Source organism: Chlamydotis macqueenii, chromosome 5 (genome assembly GCF_036417535.1).
Source record: "Chlamydotis macqueenii isolate bChlMac1 chromosome 5, bChlMac1.mat, whole genome shotgun sequence".
NCBI lineage: Eukaryota > Metazoa > Chordata > Aves > Otidiformes > Otididae > Chlamydotis > Chlamydotis macqueenii.
The window spans coordinates 24337262-24356656 of NC_141560.1; the positions used below are offsets into that span (position 1 = coordinate 24337262).

At 43.2% G+C, this 19395-nt stretch overlaps 1 protein-coding gene across 1 annotated transcript in view; it reads right to left on the bottom strand.

Annotated features, from left to right (window-relative positions):
* Positions 1-19395, bottom strand: part of NRXN3 (neurexin 3) — a 1051320-nt gene that overhangs the window by 833634 nt on the left and 198291 nt on the right. The window lies entirely within an intron of this gene.

Sequence of the window (19395 nt, forward strand, 5' to 3'; positions counted from 1 at the left end):
GCACACATACACACATACACTGAGCAGCTCTGCAATGTAAGAGTTAATTCCCTTGCATCAGCCACAGACTGAAGGACATCCTCAGGTCGCTACCTGGAGATCCAGGGTCAGCCCTGGGACCCATACACTTCAGCTCCCATGCCTGGCTTCCACAAAATAGCCTCTGTTCATGGGTTTCTCCTGCTCATAACCCAGTTATACCACATGCCAGTGGCAACTAAGATACAACAATTTACGTATCATGTTCATGTTTTGTCTCCCATTTTTGCACCTTATGAAGAGTCCCTTAGATATCAGCACTGCACAGGGCAGAAAAGCTGGATGTATGACAAACATTCCTCCTCCTACAACGGCATCCTTCCCCTTCCTCAGCAACATGCCAGAGGTTTTTAGAAGAGCAAGCGGCAAAGGAGCGGAGAAGAAGTTCTGCTGGTACTGAGTCCCCTGTGCCTCACTATGCTGAGGGAGTAGGTCAATATGTGACCTCCACTCTCCAATACTCTTTGCTAGAGACCGGGCAAGTGTTCGTGTATGCTAGGAAGTATACTACAGCCTGCCGTGTTCTACTCTTCCACAGACATCCAACTTTTGGATGATGTTGGAGATTGGACACTTGCTCTGAGCCAGTATGGCCAATCTTATGTTCATCTCATGACTAACAGTTGCCATCAACTTCTCTCCTTTTTTTAGGAAAGCCTTCAGGTAAGCAATTGCAGCAAAAGCAAGCACAAACAAGAGCACTACAACTCTCCTTGTTCCGACCCGGGCCACTGAAATGACTGAAACTGCATGAGCTGCACATTGATCGTGGCTTTTATAGTAAACTGTGACAGGACATTACAACGCCACCTCTGTAAGAGCCTGAGGCTGAAAAAAGAGAGTGACTTCAGTATTGCAGGAAAATCCAGCAAATGTTTGGGAACTCTATGAGCATCTTTAGTTCCAGTCAGCTCAGTGTGGGGTGCTGTGCCATTTGTCATTTTGAAAGAAACACAATGCTCCTGTAACTGTGCAGGCAGCATGTCCTCATTCCCTTAGCCTCAAAGCAGCAGAGATTTTTGCTCTCCAGCTCTCTGCTTCCTATCTCCTATGCCCATTAAATAGTATTTTAAGCTGGGTGTTCTTGTCTGAGGCATGCTCATTAAGCTGTGTAAATACTCAGTCTGGCCAACCACTGCTTTCATGGCTGTACCAGCTGGTCACAAAAACTGGCACAGAAAAGCAAACCAAAAGAAATGGTCCTGTCTGTGCAGGAGATTGAGCATATGAATAAGATGAAAATGCAAAAAAATAACACCCCTTTAAGTTTCCCATTATAAGCATACGTGTGCTGACAAACATTCTTCCACAAACAGCTGCACCCTCATGCAACATTAGCATGACATCACCCATCTGCACATTGACAGGTTTACTTTTGCACAAAACTTTGCTTCCACGTAGTATGAGAAACCCCAGCTCGCAAAGTTACACAAGTAGTCATGTAGACATGCCCTCAAACACTAATTCTGCCATTTCCCTTCTCTTTTTCCTCAACCAAACAGGCACTGACACAATTACTGACACATGCAATTCCCCATATGTGTCCCTGAAAATCCTTCTGAGCTACAGACACTGCAGATTTCAGCCACTCTATGTCCTGAAATGAACTAAAAGACCAATTCCAAACTCTGAGAAAGCAATGAGCATAGCTGTTAAAAAGATATTCAAACAGATGTATTCTCTGATAATCAGAGTCATTCTTAGTTAAATCAGAAAACACAAAAATTTGCAGAAAAACCAAAGCTGAGTAGGAACCTTGTTAAAACAGCGATGACAACAGACAGGCTTGCAGGAGAGCACTCGGGCTGGAAAGAATCGGTAAGAACATTGCTCAGGATTCAGCTTTAGAGCACCTCTCATTTAATACTTACATTGATCTGACTAGGCACAGGACAGGAATATGCTAAACAAGTTTACTGACATTCAGGTAGGAGGAACTGTTAACACAAAGGAGGGCAAGGATATTATAAGGATGTGCTAGATCATCTTCAGGACTGGAACAATAGAAATGGAATGCAGTGTAACACTGTGCTACATTTTGACAACAAAATGCCACAGCCTCATCCCTTCTAGATATCCTGTCAGCAGGGACATCTATTCTCCAGACAAGCCTGGCAGGCTGCATCCCCTCTGCAGCCACCATCTCTGTGACACTAAAGTGCTCCCTGGCCACCAGCGAGGATGCCTACCCACTGGAGAATCTCCAGGCTTTCCAGGATATTAAAATTGGCTGTTTCTGTGACAATTTCACCCCAAAATCTTCATCTCTAAGTGCCTTCGCAGCTGACAACATAACTCCACTGAAAAAGAAATAAAGGCCAAGCAAGTTTACCTTTACAGTTTCCACAGAAGCCATGTCACGGTACTGCAGTGAAGCTGGGTGCCTTTTCTTCCCCTTGTTTTATAGGGTCACAGATAAAAAAGCCTCTGATAGTAGACACTATAATCAAAAGCTTCAGATTACCCAAAAAAAAGGGGCTTTATTTCTTTTGCCATTCAGGCATAATTTCTGTCTCTTCTGTGAGCCTCTTGCTGGTGCCCAACCTCAGAAGAAAATGCTCGTCTGACGAGGTGGCCATCAGCACAGTGCTTTCCTCTTGCTCTGTACCAAGTGCATAGTACCATACTCACCACCTCCAGACCACTGAAGGAATGCAGGTGCCAAAAAGCTGCATTACATTAAGGAAGGCAAAGCCCAGAATAGTTTCCCAGTTATGCCGGCTAGCCTCCAAATCCTGACAACTCCCAAGTCTATCACGTCACTTCCACACTGTCCCCACAGACTAGGATGCTGGAGTCCATGGCCACAGACCAGGTGGTGGGGTGTCACCCTCAGAGCAGGTGAGATGATGGGGGCCTGCTGGGTGAACCAGAGAGCCTAATAACACACAGGGACAGAAAGATAATGGGAGCTCTGTGCTGCAGGCTGTCCAGCTGGCCTCAGGCTGGGGAACCCATTGAGGACCATGACATCTGTCCTTTGGCAGACAAGCCAGCCTGACCAAGTAGGGCACAGCAAAGGGACAACCCAGCAGCAAGGGCACTGTGCAAGAAATTATTATCTTCTTTGCCTACAGAGCGCTGAACTCTGAAACCCTCCAGACCCAAGAGCAGGCACCATGAGCTACTGTCACCATGTTATACTTGGGGGAACTGAGGCAATGGTTCAGTAAGTGATCACCTATGGCAAGAAAAGAATAAGAAGAAGAAGAAAAAAAAAAAAAAAAAAAAAAAAAGGCAGCACCAGGACAGAAACAGAACCTTGTCTTGCTCTGACCACCCACGTTGGTGTTTTAGCTAGAAATCCATCTTCGACAGGTGATTTGTCAAACAGCAGCTCCCAATAATTTCTCCAGTATCTGGCCTGTTTTTGCCCACACTAGACCTTCTCAGTGGCGCATCCTTCTTTGTTTCTGAGCATCCTTCCTCTGGCCTGTGTATCAGAGGGGCCTCCTATCCAACTTCTGTGCCATCCACATGCAAAGGAACTCCTCCTGCTTCTCTGAGAAGCACTCTGCTCACCCTCCATACAGTCCTGCACCAAACTGTTTCTCACCAGCATCAGGATTCAAAGACAGCAGAATAGGAAGAAGCATCCCTGAAACCACAGAGACAGTCCCTATTTCATATCAGGACAGAGAGCCTAAGAGAAACGAATTTGAAGAAAAGGGTAGGTAGGAAGGCAAGAAACAATTGTTCTTCTATTTGATTACATTTCAGAAACAAACTTTTTTTTTTTTTAAAAAGAACTTCCCTCTTTTCTCAACTATATAGAAAAGTAAAAAGGATAATCTAGAGCTGTGAGCTCTTTGAAAACCAAAGGAGCTGAAGAAGCTTGCAAAAGAAATTAAAATGAGTTCAATATTTATACAGTGCAGCTCTAATTAAATTAACAGGCCCACAGATGTGCTGAGAGATCAGTAACCTACCTCCTTTCTCTGAACCCTCTTATTCTTCATTATCACTGCAAAATTCATAGCTAATTACCAACTGCAGCTTCATTTAAAAAGAAAAAGGAAAATAAGAAAAAAAAACAAATAGAAATAATACCACCTTGCAAGGAAAATATGTTAAAATAAGAGTTCAACCATCCTTCCCAACATGGGTGTCATCAGGTAAATATTTGAGAGCAGCATTCATCTTTACAAAAAAAACCTCAAGTTCCTGCTCTCTATGGGAGCTACTGAAATGGGACCACTGTGTAATCTCTGATAAACCAGGGAATTTCTACAGTTACATTCAGTATCTGCAGCCAAATCTCTTCCAACTCTCCTTCCAAGCATTCAGTGCTATCCCAAGAAAGACTGACAGATTTGGACTCAGTGTTGCAAACCTCACTGTTCAGCTCTCTGTCATCTACTGGAAACTGCAACCCCGAGCCAGGCACTAACCCACGGATGTACAGAAAGAGCTGTGTCAAACCCACGGATGTACAGAAAGAGCTGTGTCAAAGGGCAGATCTGCTGCATTCAGACATTATTAGATTCCTCAGCATGGGGAGAAAACCAGGTTCCCAAATCCTGCCCAGCAAGTGTCCTAAATGCTGAACTGTAGAGCCACATTTATGCTTGTATGCTCTCCTGCTCTCACTCTGCTCCCAAACATCATGAATATTTAACTACTTCAAGCAGAGAAGAGAGTCTTCAGTAATGGGTAGAAAGAGTTATACCTTCCATTGCAAAATTATCTGCTGGCTACAGTAGACTGAGAAATGCTACAAAACCAGTGGCTCCCACAGGCAGGACATGTGCTGCAGCCACCGGGATGCCAGACAAAAAGGGAGGCTCCCATTGTTTCCATGTGCAGTCTGGTACTGTACTCCCGAGAATGACTATTAGCCTAAGTGCCAAGATTATGGATCCCAACAGACACAAGCTAGACACTGGTGCTGAGCAGCATTGTCAAGAGAAATAACTCTGCACAGAGCTTTTGGCACTTTAGAAAATAGAAAACACAGCAGCTTTATGGCCTCCAGCATCAGGCAGTGGTGGGGGGTAGAGTAGGGGAACAGTATTTGGAAGATCTATTGATGATTTGAGCACCTGAGAGGCAGTTAGATGGCACTAAGTCACATAATTTTCTTTTGTGGATATAGCTCAAAGTCTTATTTGGTGATTTTATAGGACTGCACACAAAACCCTGGATGTATCTCCAAACACAGGGGTGTATGCAATTCTTTGCACCCAAGATTCCAGACACCCCTCAATGTAAAACAAGAATATGTACAACTTGTGCCACTGCCCAAGTCCTCCACAGCACAATGCATTATACCCTCCTGTCTCTCACTTGCTCTCACCCCAGAGTTGTGAGAGGAGAAGTCATCCCTTGACATAGCATTACAGGGAATTCCCAGAGCAGCACTTTGTGTAATAGGTAACCTGCAACAGAGTCTCTCTCCTTAACCCCAGCTGAGATGATACGAAGCAATGTGCTCAAATGTATACAGTTACAGGTGAAATCAGGAACACAGCTAATATCTTTTGATCTCTATTCTGGCCAGAGACAATCTCTTCTTGCATCTTCCATTCTGCCTTTTTCTAACTCAAAATACCTATGTGTATCTTGAGGGCAAAAAGCATCTGGACTACCTACTTGACACGGATGCTAATATGCCACAAGTAAAATCTGAATTGTGCACAAAATTTAACTCCTACAGTCTTAATTCAAGAAGGTACAAAACTATCCTGCAGGGAGAAGGAAAGAAACAACAAAGCCATCATCCTCAGAAAAGAATCAAGGTGGACAGACAATACAAAAGAAAGACTTTAAGCACAAGTAATGAAGAAGAATATTGAGGGAATAAGATTCAGGAACAAGAACAAAGTTCAGTATTCTTCTACTGCCCATGTATCTTAGGAAACCAAAGATAGCCTTTTGATCAACTCCAAACTAAACCAGCTACACTTGAGTCCCCCCAAAGTATAACTAGCACTTGTTACCAAAGCCTTCTCACACGGTCCCTCAGGGCTAAAAATTCCAGAGGACCAGTCACTACCTGGAGAAGTACCAAACAGCACAGACATCATAGCAAGAGAGGGAACAAGAAAAAGAAGGGACTACAGAGAAAAATGAGCAAAAACTTTCAAGCACAATTAGAAGGAAGTAGAGGCCAAGGGAAGGAAGAGAAGCAGAAAAGGGAGGAGAATTTAAGAACAGAAACATCTGCAGACAAGGCAAATTCCTGGATCTCACACCCTTTACAACTGTGCAGCTGAGGGAGACTGCTTTCTGCCTTGCTCATAAAGGCTCCCAGCCCATCTCTTCACTGATCTCTCCTTTTTTTTGCTTTGACTGTTTCTTTTCACCAAATATATTGTTTTCCTTCTTGTCATGATTGTGGGTTTCCTCCCCCCCCCCCCCCCCCCCCCACTTTCTCAGCAGCTGTCACATTTACTCAGGTCTCATGAACTGCTGTGCTGTGGGTGCGTGTGATTAATTATACCGTTAGCCTTCATTAAATCAGTGGATTGGCACTCCGGCAGAGAGGCAGCGGGACCAGAAGGAGAAGGTATTGAGAGTCAGCAGGATCTGTGTCCCACAGTTTGTGTGTATGTTCGGCATGTCAAGCTTTTATCCTCAAAAATAGCAATAGCTGAGTAAGTTTTGTATTCTTTGGCAAACCACAAAGCTTCTGCCTCATTGCATGCAAGACTCAGTTTAAAAAAAAAAAAAAAAAAAAAAAACAAACAAAAAAAAAACCAAAAAAAACACCCACACACACACAAAAAAAAACAAAAACAAAAACAAACCTCCACACAAACCAAAACACGAAGTCCTGGAACATTTTACTACCCCAAACAGCTTGCTGCTGTAACCTACTCTGTTCTGACAATGGCTTTGGTCCTCATGCAACTCTAAAGAGTTAAACCATTCCCAGAAGGTGCCAACTGCTTTCCTCCAGGATCACCAACTGTCCAGTAAAGCATACAGTTAAAATGCTTCCCTTCCGTACTTCACAGAAAGAAGAATCTACAGGCGCTGCTAATAGCTCTTTATTCTGCACAACTGGAAGGCATGCAGTTCCTAAAAGTTATGACAAGTCCCTGTTCTCTTTGGAGGGTTCACTACAGGTGCTGTTGGAGTTTCCCCTCAAAAGCTCTCCAGCTCAAAATACAGAAATACAGTATTTGACATGATGATACTGTGTTTTACTAGTCACTTATGATTTTCAAAAGTCTGTAAGAGAACTTGAATGTGGGAAATTGGGTAGTTCAACCACTCCAGTTACATCATGTGGTTCAATAAACAGAGAAACCCTAAAACAAACCTATTATCTCCAAAGCTGTTATTTCAGTTCTTAGTCACCACTGAAGAGATCAAACCCCAAATGAACCATCACCCTTACAGCTCATTCTCTGCAGTTTCACATCACTAAAGTTTGTTATATCACAAATACAAATTTTGTTACATAGCAGAAACAACTGGAAGTCCCACAGCTCCCATTGCTGTGCTGCACCAAATCCCAATGACTCAAGGTAATAAGCAAGGTACATCTTAAACGACTCAAGAACCCTAGAATAAGCAGAGATCATTGACCCCATTTGGCAAGAGGATACCAGGGAGCTCCCTAGGGAAGGGGGCAAAAGTGACGCCAACATGGGAAGCTTCGACAGATTATTTGAGAGACAGAGAGATCAGATAGAACTCCGATAGAGCAGATGCTGTAAGAGGATTAAACCAAGCGGATTAGAAGCCTTGAGAATGCAAGGATCATCAAACTCACAATTCCTCTTTAAACATAATCAGAAGCAAGTATCCCAGCTCCCTCTCCCTGCTACCAATACTCCATGTCCTTATTTCCTCTCTCCCTCCTCTTCTCTTTCTCAGTATTTCTCTCTCAATCATTTTATGTTCCAAAGAAGTGATTAACATCATGTGATGAACCTTCACAAAGCTAGGTAGGGGAATTTTCTGGAAATGTGTCAGGGTCCTCTTGGGCTACAAGAAGCAGGAGGACTGTGGAGTGGACAAGGACATCCCAAAAACCTCAGATCCCAACAGAAGCAACACCCATGTGGGTGACAAGCAGGAATGCTAGGGAGAATGCAGGTCTCAAATGGATGAGGCTACTGCCAAGAACAGAAACATAACTGCTTTTCCAAACATGCTAACTGTCCAAAAACCTGCTGTTACCAAACAGCTTCACCTTTTTGTTACACTCCCTTCACCTTTCCCTCAAGTCATTTAGAGATGGCTGAAGAGCCCATCAGCATCCACTGAAGAACTCTCATCAAGTTACACAGTACTCTTGTTCACTCCCCTATCTTGAATCTGTCCAGTTTGGGCTGTCCTGTCCTTATATACCAAAAGCACTTATCCACAGAATTTTTTCAATGTTCTTCTAAGTCACTTTACAGCTACAAGTCTTGGGAAAGGACCACTGTATACCTGTGCACCAGCACTGGGAAGCAATGAAATGTATCCACAAAGAATATATGTTTGGTATTTGCTTAAGTTGTCAATACAAACCCACTGACATCCAAAATTACAGCATGAAACATTGTTATTCATAGAATCAGCCACACTATAGACAGCACAGAGTCTAAGTGAACAACTGTTCATATCCTACAGGTGGCAATAAATTTAAACATAATCTTTTACAAACAATTATGAATCAACTCATAACATACAAAGATTGAATATAATTCATGTGCTGTAAAAATGGCTGACAATGCACCCAACTCTGCTCAAAGGTAAATCATGCCAACATCAGTTTCACAAGGCCCACAGAAAAAAAAACAAACCAAAAAAAAAAAAAACCCCAAACAAACAAAAACTAAAACCCACCAGCCCAGAAGTGCTGGCAGTTGAAATGAACCATAAAGTCAACCTACATGGACTCCATAATTGTAAGCATCCATAAATATAAGGTTGGCAAATCACATCTAGCTAATGCCACAGGTGACAGACCTTCTATATATTAAGCCATAAACTCTAGAACAGGTCCACCTCCTGGATAGCACTCGCAGTTAGACACACCATACTTAGCTCAGGATATTGCCTCTTAACTTCTCACAACCCCTCCTTATCCTTTCCAAATTGATCTGCAGTTCAGGTCACATATGGTCCTCCTTGTGGTGTACCCTGCAGGCCACTGTCTCTGCCTTCTCTCCTGAAGTCTGCTTTTTTTTTTTGCTTTGCATTTGAAAGAAAATACAAGCAGCTCCTTTTTTGCATGTTCAGTAGAGGCTACAGTTTAGCTCAAGTTGTAAGTCACCACCAAACCTTTCTTCTGTGGATAAAGCGCTTAAGTGCCAAACACGAAAAGCAGCTTTGCCCAGGATAAGCAGCAACAGCTACCTAACCCCAGGACTGCCTGTAGGATCCCTCCCCTGATTCAGTCTCCCCAAATTGACACTGAGAACATAATGATTAGTTCCAGTAAATGAAATCCAAGTATTGTGCTGTGAGAAGGAGGAGGTAAGAAAGGAAAGGGAAACTCTGTCTGACATAAATGATTCTATCAAGAACTTCAATTAAATTGATTGATACAAGTTTGCCAGCAATAGGGAAAAGTGACACGTACCATCCCCAGCCTTGTTTAGACTCTAAATAGCAAAGTAAACCAATAATGTAAGGGAACCTATAAATCTCACTAGGGCCTAGTGACAGGCACTGTGCAAAGCTATTAGAAAGGAAGATTAACTTTGGTATGCAATCCCTTAGCTTCTCGGTTCCTTCTCCTCTTCTCTTCCTGCTGCAAGGTCAGAACCTCAGCTATTTCCCCACACACTCATACTCCTTTCACCCTTACTTCGTAAGAGCAATGCTCATGTTATGGTGTGACAGGCTGCAACATCCAAGGACCCTAAAGAAGTGGCACAGGGGGGAGCACAGGACAGCCACTGTCACTCCCAGAGAAGCCTCTGCCCTAAGGATCCAGTTGCTCAGGGACTTTCCCATCTGCCCATGTTCAAGTTTCTCCACAAACTGCATCTCCACAGGCCAGAGGAACTAAGGCTGAAGTTAGAGAAACGGGTTATACACTTGCTTCACTGAAGGTAAGACACATATCAGAAGGTCTCTGTAATCATCATGAGGTTTAGCCCAAGCCCATCCCTTATAGGAAGGAATTCCACTGTTCACTACAATGATTCAAAACATACATATTTTACCTCAGCTCCATACATCACCTTTGCACTACAGCTGCTGTTGCTGTTTGGCCTTTCTCCACAGTATGAATAACCAGGTGTCACAGTCTTCCTCAACCAGTCCCGCTGGCCTGCTGGGGTTTATTTTCAGTCCCAGCAGCGGGGTTGTGTGCATGTGAACCCTGGCTGGTTTTCCCCTCCAATCCCTCATGCCAGTCAATTTGCTATGACATCTGGCTGAGGGCAGGAGATATCCCACCCGTTACAATTAGAGCCCTCAGCCAGACACACACCCCTCCTCCAACATGCTGAGAAAGAAGGAGAGACCCAGCCCCTACTTTCTGGTGTGCACGTGCCCCCTTCTCCAGGATGGCCCAGATTACCTCGCTGGCCATTGCAGTGCCACGCACATCAGAACAACCTGTACAGCACGCCGGGGGCTGGACAAAAGCAGTAGTAGTGTTACTCCTGCAAACTGGGGACTGACTATGGGGAAGATTCATCAGCTCTAACTCCTACAGCAACTGAATGGAGAGGCTACGAGTAACCACTCCAACCTTGTCCCAGTCTCTCATTCTGATGGAAAAAAAAAAAAAAAAAAAAAAAGTATAAAACAGGGAAATATGGGGAAACAAAGACAGAAGAAAATAAACTAGAAATAGACACAGCAGCAAAAAAAAGCTGCACACAGCAAAAGTAAATTCAGTTGTCTCGTGGGGACATACAATAGTTCCCTCTGATTACCCAAGAAGTTATTCTAATGGAAAAACATAAATTAGAGGCATCTTTCCTTGAAGAAAAAAAATCTATGTTAGTAACAGAGGCAAGCAGCAGCATTTTACAAGGCAGGGATGCTATGATGCTCTTAATATAAAACTACAATAGTCAATGTAAGCAAAATTTCTGAAAATATGTGTTAGTAGGGTAGCTGATGGAGGACCAATTAGAGGAAAGTAACTGAGATCAGCACAGCAAAAGGCCATTTTGTTTTGAACTTAGAACTTCGGAAAGCACTTTGCCAACGCACCCAAACCTGACCCACTCTTTGAGCCTTTGATAATTAAGCTCTCCCCTACACTCCTCAATCTTTAACTTAACCATCCCCCCCGTCTCAGCCCAGTTCAGGCACCTGAAACCTGAGCATCTGCCAGTTGCTGAACTACGTAGCAATCTACAAAACATCAGAAGTGCAAACTTGCATTTATTGAACTAACATAGCCTGTGAAGCCTGGCACCTCGGAGATGAAGTAGTGCATTAGCTTACCTACACCTCTGCTGATAATCTGCATTATATTCTCCAGAAATCTTTTCTTTTTATGGACGTAGCGTACCTTTTTATGGTAGAGGTGAGGAGGGATGCAAAACAAAGAAGAACAAAGAAAACAGAAATAAGACAGAGAAAATTTAAAAACCAAAAAAAAACCAAAAAAAAACCCAAAACCGACAATGCATTCGTGAATTTGACTAACACAGAAGAGAGAACGAGACAGCAATTGGCAAACACAGGAAAACAGCCAGTCACTTTGATAGTGATGGATAGGATGTTGTCTCCTATGACCTGCTACAATGAAAGGGAAATAAGTATCCCTGTGACTCTTCTGCTTTTAACCACTGTGGCAGGAGCTGTGCTGACAGAGTCCCATCTGCTGGTAGATCAGATACCACAGAAGACACATGGGGAAAAAAAAAAACAACACCTAAAAAAAACTAAAAAAAAAAACCAAACAAAAAACCCCACAAAACAGTCTCCATTATTAGGAGAGAGTTATATATGTGAGTATATATACACACATCTCATCTCTAAGGCTGCCAGGCACGCTAGGGATTCCCCAGGAAATTCTCATCTGCCCCTACTACTACTACTATGAAATTGTCATATGGGGAGCTTATTTACAGCTCAAGGGTAGAACTTCAATAGCTCAAAATAACCTTATGAACTACAAAACATCCATCCCGAAGTGGGACCCTCAGAATCTACTCCTGAAACCTAGGCCATCATTATAACCACACTTTCCTACTGGCAATTTTTTGTTGTTCAGTTACTCACAGAGGAGTGAAATGTTTGCAACTTGATCAGCCTGTTGCTGAACTGTCCTTCCACACACAGTCCTTATCTACAGAGTCTCTCCACCCTCAGTAGTTAAGTCCCTCAGCAGCCCGCAGCCTTCATTCACATCAGTCAGGTTAATGCAGCCCCAAGTCTTGTTTGATAGCTCCCTCTGAGGCATGATGCACATATAAACTCTGAAGATTTTCCACAGGAGATCATGATGGGAGATAGGCTTGCAGAGTGAAGGATTCTTTATTGCCCTGTTAAGGACGGAAATCTGTGGCTGCAATTCATTGAACAGTAAGACATGCAAGAAATAAAATTTGTCCAAACACAACAAACAGCAAACAACCCAATCTGAGCACCTATCAAGGGAAACAAAGACTCAACAACTGTCACACCAGGACAGGAGTTATTACCGTCAATGAAAAGCAACCAGATCCTAATAAAAAAAAAAAAAATACATCCTACACAGAGGGAATAGGAGAGAGACAGTGGGACAGGAGAAGTACATAGGAACAAGTATTCATCTGACGTGGGCAAAGACAGACCCGTAATAGCCTGCAAATTACATGGTATTTGGGTATGAGAGCAGGATCTGAAAAACTCAAACATCTGACAAAATCCCAAATGGATCCCACAATCTCTGTTTATTAGTTATCATCCTGTTTGGTAGTTTTTCCTAAACTGATTCAGTCTATAGGGCACAGATGTGGAAAACGGGAAGCCAGGTGTGCTCCTGTGGATCTGCTGGTAGATCTGGCTGAGGCAATTTCTCTTCTTGTGCCTTGGTTTCACTGCACAGAAGGCAGGCACACAACACATTTTATGATGCATTTTCTATCACAGGAAAGTAAGTCCCTTTTTCCTTAGAGAGTTAAGAACTACGACACTTCCAGGTTTTCATATCACATGAGGCACCCTTTGGCCTTTTTATTACCTAGTTGGTGAGCAGCAAAAGCAGAATAAATGCAGACACTTGACTTGCCTCCTCTAATGCAGGAGGAGAAAAAACAACTTGCATTTATGAAAATTTCCTCTTGATCAAAATGATCAAGCATTATCCCTGGGATTTTGCCACTGTGTGGTAGGATCACCTGGCAATGGGCAGAGAAAGCAAGGGCTGAGCTTTTCCACAAGCAATGGCTCGCCATGGTCGCACTTCAGGGGAAGCGCTGGAGGGGCCAGGCAGCTGTGAGCAAGCCTGCTCTCAATCCGGGAGGGGGCACTGGTAACACACATTACCCAAACCTTCAGGCTACCAAACACCAAAATTACAGAAAAATGGTATTAGATTAAAATATTAATGTAATGTAAATATTAATATTTTAGTAATGTCATGACTTGTAAAATTAAGTGCTGCATTCTCCTAAACTAAAACAGGTAAGCCCTCCACACTTTTGCAAAACCAAGGCCACTCCCTACCAAAGGATCTGTAAAAGCACACACATGGCTACCAGGTATCAGTGCCTGGCCAGCAGCGCAATTCGCACACAGAGCAATTCACTAAACATAGATATTATGGATGCTGCCCAAGAAACTCTGTACAGGTTCCCGGAATTTGAGAATACAGACTTTTACTGCAAGTTGTGGTTAATCCTGGAGACCTTTCTAGGCTGAACTTGATAGAAAGTTGCTGCTCCTCTGTGTCTCTTTCCTTTCTTTTGTGGAAGCTCCAAGACCTTCAGGCCAGAAACAGCTTGCCACTTCCACACTGTGAGTTGTAACATTTGGGTTTGGTCTGCGTGCAAAACTGGCTCATCCCAGTGGGGGATGGGGGGGTTTTGAGGATCTTGCATTAGGCTAGTGATGAGCTAGGAGCAATCATCCACACAGCAACTCACACATTCAAGCTATGTAAAGACAGTGTTAGCTCTTTCAAGAGATTGAGACATCTCACCCTAAAGTCCCTGATGAGGTCCCAAAAGCAAGGCTGCTGTAGAAGATAACATTCAGGAGCTGGGTTAAGGTCAAGTTTGCCCTTCTCAGCAGCTCTCATTTGTCAAACTTGGCTGCTGAGAACTTTCTTTCATTCTGAGCCTCTGACTCAGTCCAAGCAGCCCCACTTGCCAAATATCACTCTAATCAGCTATAAGTTGCTCTCCTCACTGCACAAGAGCATTGTTGCCCTTGAGAAATAAGTGTAAGTCCTCACGTAGCCCAAGCTGCCAACACTCAGCAAATGCGTTGATTGTATAGCAGCAAGGATGCAGCCATTTAGGAGCTCAAATCTGGATTCCCTGGCCAGTCCCCAGTCCTGCCAACGGTGGGGCTGGCTTCTGACCCCCCTGCTCTGTCAGCCCAAGGAGGAGTGGGAGGAGATAACGCATGATCTGCTGGCAGCCTCGGGTCTGCAACACAGGTGGGCAGTTTTTATTTCACCCAGTAGAGGGCAATAACAACATAGGAAAGAAAAAGCAAATGGGAGCATTTCACGCACTAAACAAGCAAAGGAATTAAAGGCCCTGATCTTGCAGCACCGAGCACAGAACAAAGCACTTGGCTACTCCATGTGCTCATTCCGTCAAAAATCCTTCCCCAGCCTGGCCCCATTTAGTGGCAGGTTGCCCTGCACTAAATTTTTACATGCTTGTTTCAGGTAAGGTTTTTACTGGTGGTAAACTAGCCTTTCTGGTGGTGTTCATTAAAAAAACAAATCCATCCCACACCAACTTTAATTTTGCACATTTGGTAAGGCCCAAAAGATCAATGCTTCATCATTCTCACCAGACTAGCCCATTTGATACTGACCATTTCTTACAGACAAAGAGGTAAAATATGTCAGCATTCAATCATAATGTAATGGAACCACCTCATGCTAATTAGGACTGGAAATTAGCTTTCCATGACGAAAGCAGCCATATATGCACTCAATCATTGCACATTTTTAAAGCTTGTGACAGTACAGTCACAAATTGTGCTCTGATAGCATCCTTCTACAATGAGTTTTAGATATTAACTCCACGTGTATTTTAAAATACTTTTTTTCCCATTTTATAAATAAAACCCTCTGCTTCTATAACCTTTCCATCCCACGGACTTCAAAATAATTTGCAAACACAAATGAGTAAACCCTCACAATAAAGTTTTGCTTTTGTTCCACTTAAGCAAAGGCCCCTCCTTAGAGACCGGGAAGTTGAGGCAAAAGACACGACAGTGGGTTTCCTCAAGGTTATACTATATGTCTGCAAAGGAACAAAGAAGATAACTTTTTCTCTAGCTCCAGTCTTGTATTTTATCCATTTACGCACACTGCTATTCATGTTAACTAGTGCAAGATACTTTTGGTTTTTTTTCTCTGAACTCCTCCATTGTCCTCACACTATGGAGTTGGGAGATGGAGAGAAACAACTTTTCTATTCACACTGTTCCAGTATTACATTTATTTGCTTATAAACAAGATAAGATATTTCATAGTGTTTTGTTCATTCTATTTATTTTTTTCTTTCTCCTCAACAAAAACACTCAGGACTATCTTTCCCAACTTTTTAAAAATCAAATAATCTTCTCCATAAGTATCAGTCAAGCCCAGTCTCACCATAACTGATCTCAATATTTAAAAATAACATATTGCACATATTTCAGTGCTATCAGAGGGTAAATCTACTGAAATCAGTGTAGAAAGGACTGGTAAACCAGAAAGGAACACAACTTTAGCACCTGGGGAAATGTACTAGCCAATTTGCAGCTCTTCGCCCAGATTTCTACATAGGTGCTTAGGTGCCTAGCTTTCATGGACCTCTTCAGGACTTCCAATGCGTAGTAGCAGTAAGATGCCTTCATTTTTTTTGTGGATGTGAGTCTTTCTTAGAATCACAGAATCATATAGGGTTGGAAGGCACCTTTAAAGGCCACCTAGTCCAACTCCCCTGCAAGAAGCAGGGACATCTCCAACCAGATCAGGTTGCTCAGAGCCCCGTCCAACCTGGCCTTGAACATTTCCAGGGATGGGGCATCCACCACCTCTCTGAACAACCTGTTCCAGTGTTCTAACATCCTCATTGTAAAAATTTTTTTTCCAAATATCTAATCTGAATCTACCTCCCTCTATTTTAAAACAGAGGGACATACTTGAATGTTAGTTACTTCTATGGTAGTTACTTCTTCCTCCCTCTCCCCTGGAGCAAGGTAGGGCCAATTCCACACAGCATCACAGGTGTGAACTCTCTCAGTCTATCTACTCTATGTAATGGTGATTTCTTTGAGCTAGCTATGATCATGTTTATGGTAACAATTTTCTAAGGTGAAAAGAGAAATTAATTCAGACACATGGTTAGGTATAGTCCTACACCTGATAGAATGGGCAGTCATGACTTAAACCCTGTTGTACACAGACACAGACTTACTGCACCTCCCAGTCATACAACAGTGACAACCTGTTCACCATTCTTCCTCTCATCAAGGCTGAAAAACAACAATTTTGCCATGGATGATTTTTAAGTTATTATCACAACAGCACAAAAACAAGAGACCCTAAAGGCCTGGGAACAAGGAGGTCTGGATTCTGTCCCATGCCTCACAGCTATCCCAAAACCCTCGACTCCTACATCTTACTTTCAAAATGGGGATAATGACGTAACTGCCAATCCTAGCGGTGATACTCAGACTTTGAAATACTCCACTTTGTTACTGGTGCTGCAACATTATGCTATGGGAGAGCAGCAAGGAAAGGATGTATAGTTGTATGTCAGAATATTAAGAGACCACCAAGACAGTCAGGCTAACTTATTTTAAGGACTGACATAAGATACTTTAAAGGCATTACCACTTAACATGATGGAATGTTTTCTGCCTGCTAATATCTCTGAATCTTGCCAGCCTATCCCTGTGGCCACACTTTGCCTCTAACAGGTGGCTAGTGCAGGAATTTAGTGATAGCATTGCTTGAGTGTGGCAAGTTTTTTTTACAATAAAAAGTTACCTATTTAAATAACATATTTTCTTCCTACTACATAAAACAGAATCAACCTGTAGCATCAGCACTTTCCCTGCCATCAAATTAAAGATGCTTTAATTAAGCTTGTAAGCAGGGAGTAGCAGTGTTTTCCTGTGTAAGAGAGGATGTGAGGCAGAAGCAGTACGTGCACTGCTGGGAGGAGGGCTGGGAGCTGGGCTGGAGAGAGGGGAACAGCTCTGTGTCTCCCCAATCCTTCCCAGGCTGATATGCACGGTCACTGTCATCACACAACATGGTGCCTGACTGCGATTATCCCCATTGTCACCTCCAGCAGAACAAAGCTGCTGCTGCCTGAGAAACAGTTATAAGCTGGAGAAGAGGCTCAAGTTCTGGACCTGGAAAACATCACACTGTGTATGAGGCAGCTTCTGTATCACTCACAAAAGCAAGCAACTCCTAACGCTAAGTAAGGTGATGGCAGGCAACAAGCAATCAAGATGCCTCCTGCATGCAGCTCTGCAAATGCATCTTGATTCAAATACTGAGTCCATCAACCAACCCCACACAGCAGACAGACACTCTTCCTTTATACAGTGTAGGTCCTAGAAATGAAGCAGTCACCCACCATCCCAGTGCTGCATCTCCACACAGCTGAGACATTCTGACGCTGCTCTACAGCATTGGAGCTTCCCTCCATCCCACACGCACACAGCCCAGCCAGCACACCTCCATCGACACATCCAGTACTGCACCAGCAACCTGACCACTGTGCAGTGCACTCAGCGCTGCCCTCCTTACCCCCCTGACCTGGGCCATCACACTTTAGGCAAGGTAGCCCAGGCCAGCCTCCCATCCAGCACATCCCACTGGTGAAGGAGACTTGACTCTGGACACCTGCTACAGCCCAGAAACTTGCGGGCTCCATTACAACAGCACATTTCTATGAACTTAATACAACCCACTTGCACAGTATGAGCATTACATAACTTCTGCTCTGTATGAGGTATTTCCTTACAAATCTACGAACACCTACTAAACAAATACTATTGTATTTTTAATCCAAAATCAGTTTCCAGTTCTCTCATCTCCCTAAACATACGGAGACCTTGCCCATACATAATACCTGCATGTTTAATCATTTACAAATACGTACCAGTTTGAAAAGCGCTCCAAACTTCACTGCTTCAAGACTGATCCCGTAATTTGCATCCTACATGTGCAAAACCTAATGTAAAGACTGTCTTCATCAGACCCACATTTCAGAAGTCCAGATTCACAAGTTGCCAGGTGGCTGGGGCTTACCAGGGCTACCTAATGCTAACTACATCAGCTAAAAAGTCATGTTCTGGGTTTAAAGTGTATAATACATCTAAATTGTGGAGCTATATAATTCTGTCTCCTTATTCCAGCTTCCACATGGAAAAAAGTTCTGAGTTTGTATTAAAGAAACAACTATGTTTATCCCCCACATGCTGACAGAAATAAAGTTAAGTACTGGATATATTGCCTTATCTTTTGATGGTAAGGCAAAACAATATCTTAAACTACTATATAAAATAGATGAACAACTGAATGAACCAGCAACAAAGGAAAGGTGTCCACAGTTCGTGAAATACAGACCTTAAACAAGTGTTGTGAAAGGCTCTTTGGGTAGCTTTTGTATTTCAGTATCTTCTCTTTAAATTGTCTACAAGGCCGAAAGGGACAAATGGCAGGGTATATTTAAGAAGCATGATCTATCTTCCTTTTAATTTTTAATTTCCCAGTAAAACTGACAGTGTTATCTCTAGAAACTGACTTGCTCAGGGGCGTTTTTATAGTCTCCAGCTTTGCATAAATTCTCCCCAGAGATGGCAAGGTCCCCTGACTCTCATCTAGCAAACATCTGACTAAACTGCTTATTAGACAATAATGCCCTCCAGCAAGAGGGGAAAACGTTCTGTGTTCCCATGCCGTCTTCTCCCTCCACCCTCCCCCCAGTCCCCAGCACAGAACAGACAAGACTTCAACAGCAGCCTGTTTCAAGAGAAAAGAAGTCAGTGGGTGAGACATGACTTCTGAGAGTCCAGAGAGGCTCAGGGATACAGGGGGAAGCCTGCTTGAACGGGAATTTCCTTACGTTTTAGGCTGTCATTTTTTTCTACCTCTCTAGCTAGCAAGGACAACCCAGACCACTGCAGGGTTAACCATTTAGGTCCTGTCGCCCACCATGCACCCCACAAACTGGCAAACTTGAAGCCCCCTAAAAGGGCTTGGAGATGACACAGCAAGAGACAAATGTCAAACATGCCCCGAAAACATGGAAACCAGCCCTGCAT